The 7,192-nt window shown below is 32.9% G+C and overlaps 1 protein-coding gene across 2 annotated transcripts in view; it reads right to left on the bottom strand.

Annotated features, from left to right (window-relative positions):
• Positions 1 to 7,192, bottom strand: part of LOC107728526 (rap guanine nucleotide exchange factor 5-like) — a 33,718-nt gene that overhangs the window by 14,886 nt on the left and 11,640 nt on the right. The gene's annotated exons all lie outside the window — the stretch shown is intronic.

Genomic DNA, 7,192 nt, shown 5'->3' with positions numbered 1-7,192 from the left:
AACATTGTCAATTTTTTTTTTTTTTTTTTTGTGTTCCATGAAAGAAAATATGCTTTGCAAAAGACATGGAGATGAATAAACACTGGCCAAAATTTCATTTTGTGGCAAACTATTCCTTAAAACCTGATGTTTTCACAAAGTAAATCACTGCAGCTACAGTGAGACAGTAAAGCTAAGACTCTGGTGCATGTAGCATCATGAAAAATTCAGCACAGCTGAATCAAACCCAACAGGCAGTTTACATGTGCTCTTGTTTGTTTTCTTCTGTTCTCTCTTTCCTCCTGACCTCCTTTCTCCTACATTATCACACTTTACTATTGCACCACTTTAATTAGAGTTGTGTTTGCCTGGAAGCGTTCAGTGCCGCTGTTCATACATCATCTCACTGTGAAAGTATGACTGAAGGAACGAGCGCTCTGTGCGTGGTGACCTTGAGCAAGACTGCCAATGTTTTTAATCCCACTGTGCAACGATGGCTTATCTGCCTCGCAGAATGACAGAACATTTCTTCTGTGTATAGTAATGGGCCACATTTAACCATATGCTGTGTAACCTTTGTTAAAGAGATTCATTTCATTCTGTAAAAGACGAAGAACCCTTTATCATTACACTTTACCTTAGTGTAACCTCATATGAAAGGAAGGGATTCTTTATGTTTCCATTATTTCATCTACTGGCAATAATTCTTAATAGAACAACAGTATCATATAGAATTATAAAGTCTCGGTGGAAAAATTCATGAATGAATGGTACATAGGATCCAAACAGATCTGATCAACTTACTATTCAAGTGAAACATTTCACAAAAACAAGTTTATTAGGCTTAATTATATGTTAAGCGTATTACATATAATAATAATAATAATAATAATAACAATGAAAAAGGTATATATATACTGTTATATATATAAATAGATAGATAGATAGATAGATAGATAGACAGATAAACTGTATGTATATTTAAAATATTTGCTGTAAACATTTCTGTGGTACACTATCATAAGTAAAATAAAGATAAATAAATTAACATTTCTATTCAGCAAGGACATTAAATTGATCAAAAGTGACAACAAAGATATTTACAATGTTACAAAAGATTTCTATTTCGAATAAATGCTGTTTTTGGACTTCCGATTCATCAAAGAAAAATCTCAGTTTCCACAAAAATTTGAAGCACCACAACATTTAATAAAAATTTCAGTTTCATTAATTTATATAATGGCTGCTGAAAAGTCATCAGGAAAAAAATTACATTTTATTCAACATACAAGAACATTTCTTTCATTTATTTTAAATTTTAATAATATTTCACAATATTACTATCTGACCAATTTTACTGTATTGATCAAATAAATGCAGCCTGTGTGTGTGTGTGACCCATGCTGGCAAAATGAGTCACAATGAGCAAATTTTCAAAAGTTTTGTTTGTACACAACTTTTACAATTCTGATTATCTTTATGACTAAAAGGATAGTTGCTTCCACTGTTAGAAAGAAAAAACTCAAGTGATTGCGCCGGCGCCGCATGTGCGCACACAGTTAAGCTTTGCTACCTTGACAATGCAGCCTGTTTATTATCATAATAAAATACAATCAGTCAAACATATGGGGAAAAAAAAACACTGCTCAGTTTAAATATGTAGTAAACTCTGTGCCGTTAAGTGTATTTTCAAAAGTTTTGTTATTTAAAAAAAAAAAAAAAAAAAAAGTATGATTTGTTGGAATCTGACAAAAAAAAAAAAGACTGAGCTACACCGACAGAGTCAGCAACGTCAATTTAGAGAAAAATCTAGTTAAAGTTTTCTGAAGGTTCCAAAAGAAAATGACCTAGCAACCATACCTTAAAATCTCTCAAATTTGGCACACCAAGTCAAACCCCATATCTATAGGGAAAATATATGTTCATTTGTTTTTCCCATGATACCACAAACAATGCACTGCACAGGGTGTTTTGACTAGGGATGTTCATTTCGGTTATTTTTCCTAACCGACGCTCACCAACGTTGGTTTCAGTTTCGTTTTAGCCTAAATGAATTCGTTTTGGCTTGTTGTTCATATAGCTATAGCTTATATTTTTAATTCTTGTTCTTTTCTAAATAATGTTAATTGAAAGGCTTTGTTGTGGAGTGAGGGGAACTAAAATAGCCTAGCTATGTTTACAGTGTAATGTTTGTAAACATTTCGCGTCGGCATTAGGCCTATTTCTGAATGAAATAATAAAATGTGACTTATACGTGACTTGTTTTTTTTCCCTCTAAAAAACTATTTTTTTTACGCGTAGCGTATTTTAATCATGAAGCAAATCTTTTTAAATATTTTGATAAATTACTGAAAAAAAATAAATAAATGACTTTTTAAAGCGTTTAACTGATAGTATTAATCGGTCAAAATTCTATACGGTCAGTTAACAGTTAACCGGTTAAAATGAACATCCCTAGTTTTGACCAATCACAGAAGATGTTATTGAGACTAGAGGTATGAATCTTCACTTATTCAATTCGATTTGATTACAAATACGATTTAGATGGTAACAATTTAATTATAAAACATTATAGATGAATCACGATGGATCTATTCATTATATTAATCAATACAGTAATTTTTGTTATTTTATCTGTTTTATTCCCCAACAGTTAACCAAACGTTCACTTAAGACATAACAGATTATGTTTGCGTGAATACTCGTCAAGACAGATATCTTGAAATACTGTAATTCTGTGTATCGGGATCACGAGCTGTGAGCTGTTAGAGGCGTCTTAGTGCGCACGCTCCGGATGTGTCAGTCAGTGCAAGTAAGATCCTTTTCGTGGCTTATCGCTCTTAATATCTCTTTTAACATCAATCAAGTCCCGCAATTTATATTCTCATTCCTGCATATTCCTTTCAAAACCAAAAACCGAAACGTCAGATGCAAGTGCTTTGCTTCCGATGTACAAACACAACTTTTTAAAACAAAGAAGTTAGACCTCTCAGAAAACGTGCAAATAAACATAATTTTAAATATTTAATTACTATGTGGAGCATTGGGACGGCTAGACGAGGGATTAATGAACTCATTTTTGTGAACACCTCCAATTTTACTAAAATATTTTGTTAAAATATATTATTTCATAATCTGTTTTTGGCTTGGGAGTAATTTAGATACATTCTGAACACCTTCCAACAAATGTAACAACACTGAGCAAAACCTAATGTTGTGCTTCACTTGTTTATTTTTCAATTAAACTTCTTACTCAAATTATATAATTTGTGATGAAAAAAGTTTTTTTTTTTTTTTTTAAATCTAAATACTGTGAAAAAAATATGAATAAGAGGCTAATCTGTACATTTTAAGTTTCTTTATTCAAACCTTTATCAATGAGATGCACAAAAATAATGATTTTCAATGTGACTTTGGCACTTTAAATTGAAGTTCTAATAATTATTAGAGAAAATGGCTCATAATTAGACACAGAGGAAACATTGCATTCACTGAAAACATGACCGAATGCAAAAATACAATAAACCAATCCACCCTCTTGGTGAAATAAACATTATCGCTGAAATTAAATATAAACTGGTAATGAAACGGATCAGATTTGTCCATCAAATCATTATGAATTGCTTATAAGCCTTCAAAAGATGCACAAACATTTATTTTAAGCATAAATCTGACAAATATGAATTTAGAATAAAAGATTTAGACTTAAAACATACACACACACACATATATATATATATATATATACACACACAGTATATATACACACACACATACACATACATATATATATATATATATATAATGAATTGTGCAATAAAAAGTCAGAGGAGATATAAAGTGCTAGTGCTTTTTTTGTGTTAATACTAAGTAAAAGGTAAGTATAAATGCAGGTCTTAGGATTCCCTGAAAATGTAATTAAACAGAGCCAAACTAACAGACTGCAGCCATTTCTAACAGTTAGATTTAAGGCACTATACATATATATACACATATATATCACAGTATATATACACACACACATACACATACATATATATATATATATATATAATGAATTGTGCAATAAAAAGTCAGAGGAGATATAAAGTGCTAGTGCTTTTTTTGTGTTAATACTAAGTAAAAGGTAAGTATAAATGCAGGTCTTAGGATTCCCTGAAAATGTAATTAAACAGAGCCAAACTAACAGACTGCAGCCATTTCTAACAGTTAGATTTAAGGCACTCTGATGTTTATTCCAATTACCGCTAAATTAGACTTATCAAACTCAGAGCAAAGTAGGAGGGAAGGAGGGTGCAATGGAGAGGAAGAGAACATAATGAATGACTTGAGTGTTTTCTGAAGCAGTGTATAGTGACAGAGGGAGTCCTCCATAAGCTGTAAATCCTATTAGTGACTCTCTTCCTGCAGGCTGCGGTGTAAGCGTGCTGCATTGGCACTGTTGTAAATTCTTCCTAAATTTCACACTTACTTCCTTGAGCTTTGTGCGTTCTGCTCTACTGAACTGCTCGCATCATTATGGTAATCTGCAGCGAGCAGCTGTACACACCGCCGCCAAAGGTGCTCGCTCACTCACACAGACAGATACTGTGTCCAAATATGCATACTTTCCAACGCTGTGACAGAATGCAAAACATAACATGTCAAATGAGTATGACTTCTGAAAACAGTCATGATACTGGATGACGTACTGCATCTGCTGATAATCTATGGTCATTTTCACATTTAGTTAATCTGGTCCGCTTTCCTCCTTATTAGCAGGCACCAAACACACCAAAACAATCAGACAGAAAGCACCATGAGGAGAAAAGGTGTGTGGTAATACTGTTTAATATAAGCAGCCTTAAAGGGATAGTTCACCCAAAATTAAAATTACCCCATGATTTACTCACCCTCAAGCCATCCTAGGTGTGTATGACTTTCTTCTTTCAGACGAATCCAATCTGAGTTATATTATTAAGAAATGTCCTGGCTCTTTTAAGCTTTATAATGGCAATGAATGGTGGCGAGATTTTGAAGCAAAATAAAGTGCATCCATCCATCATACAACTGACGTACTCCGTACTCCACACGGAGCTAGAGTTTATGGTTTATAAAGTTTTAAATATGGATATTTTTCTTACACAAACACATCGAATCCCTTCAGAAGGCCTTTATTAACCCCCCGGAGCAGTGTGGAGCACTTTTTATGATGGATGGATGCACTTTTTTGGGCTTCAAAATCTCGAACCCCATTCACTGCAATCATAAAGCTTGGAAGAGCCAGGACATTTTTTTTTATGTAACTGATTGTATTTGTCTGAAAGAAGAAAGTCATATACACCTAGGATGGCTTGAGGGAGAGTAACTTTCATTTTTGGGTGAACTATACATTTACACGGATAGCAAATAGCTGTTAATTCAAATAAAAAAAAAATATATGACTGAATTTTACCAGTTTGCATGAAATTTGTTCAAGCGTTTTCCAAGTGTCAGAGCTATAAAGTACCAAAAAAGTTGCTCCTCATAATTAAACTGTACTTTTCAGTAAACTGCTTTCACAGATATAGCATGTTTATGTAATTATGCTACACCTGCAAACATACAGTATGTTCTTCAACAGTTAAGGAGTTTGTTCTTCAGTGCATACCACAAAAGAACGCAATCAGAGAGGTTTAAATTATTATCTGTTTTTACAGAAAAAGCTGCACTTTCACCAAACACATTCAGCTTGAACATAAAGCTTGAACAGTCCCACTGTAATCATTGAAACACTGCAAGTGTGCATTTTCATAATCTAGTTTTGTTGTGCTGTGCAACTCGAAACGGTGCTAAACTAGTTCAACTAAATCTAATCATCCAATCAGCAGCTGCAAGCAAACGCACACACATAGACGCACTAATTTGCAGAGGCACTTTCACAAGAATTCTCATTAACAGGCTCACTTCTGCAGCAGCAGATAAACCTCACTTGCACTTCTCCAGCTCATTTTTCTACTATCACTAGAACAGGATGCATTTTTCATTATCTGAAGAATAAATGACTTTTTACTGCAGCTCAACGCGACACTTTTCCTAGAAAAAAAACTCATTCTCTGCCATGAGAAAGTGCGAGACCAGCAAAGGATTAGACATACTTGACTTGCTTTGTAAAAACTGTTTTCACTCCATGGTAATTGTGCATGTAGCAAACCAATAAACTGACCATGACTAAGAGTGTAGACTGAATCTAGATCAGATATATATATAGACCTTATGTAGTGCCGCCCCTTTTCAGCACTGTGTTCATTGTCTTGTCTTCCATTTGTATTTCCACAGCGTGAAGGTAAGGTCGTACGTACGAATGTATGAATCAACCACTCATTTTAATATCTTCTCAGTCTACTGACATTTGTTATGACATCCGCTTCAAACATTACAATGCACATTATAAGTTTCATTAACTCTACAATAAGTAAATCCACTTCACCAGCTAATTACTCTTCAACAGCAATGCTATAGAGCTACCGCAAAAACGGAAGTTCAAAGACAAAACTGCACACTTGTTTCTCTGACGCATAAGGTCTATGAGATATAAAGAATGCAGTGAGATAAGTCACAGATGACTCTTACAAAGCCTATGAAGATCCAGGTCATATTTCTCCCCAAAATAATATTACAAAAATCGCAAAATTAGATTTTTTTTAAGAATTAACCTTATTTTATAACCTTTCAAATTTCTGCCTTTTGATAGAATTTTGAAATTTTTTGCACCAAATTCTCATTATTGTAACACAGCAAAAATAAATATAATTCTTTCATTACCATAAAAACCCCTCACTGTCAAAACCGTATCATAGAAAAAAGAATCAAATTTTCATTACTGTACCACAAAATACATCTTCTCATTTCTATAAAAAAAATAAATCTCATTCTCATTACTGTAAGACAAAATAAAAATGCCCATTACTGTAATGTGAAAAAATATATATATGTAAGTTGTATTTATCCAGCATGGACTTATTTGTTGTACTCCTTTTAATTAACATTTATTTAAATCTAAACTAATAGGTCTTAATGTGAATGTGAACCAGAATTATTTAAAAAAAAAAAAATACAACTTAAAAAATGAAAGTAAATAAATAAATAAATAAAGGAAACATTCATCATGGTAGTGTGCTTAATTGTCATGAAAATTATGTCTCATTAAAACGCTTAATTTTTCTAAAAATAGGTTAGACTTGCTATATATACA

The sequence above is a fragment of the Sinocyclocheilus rhinocerous genome, unplaced genomic scaffold (genome assembly GCF_001515625.1).
Source record: "Sinocyclocheilus rhinocerous isolate Xijiao unplaced genomic scaffold, SAMN03320098_v1.1 scaffold3047, whole genome shotgun sequence".
NCBI classification, from domain to species: Eukaryota; Metazoa; Chordata; class Actinopteri; order Cypriniformes; family Cyprinidae; genus Sinocyclocheilus; species Sinocyclocheilus rhinocerous.
The sequence above is the reverse complement of the archived record's forward strand: the minus strand, read 5'-3'. Positions and strand labels throughout refer to the sequence as shown.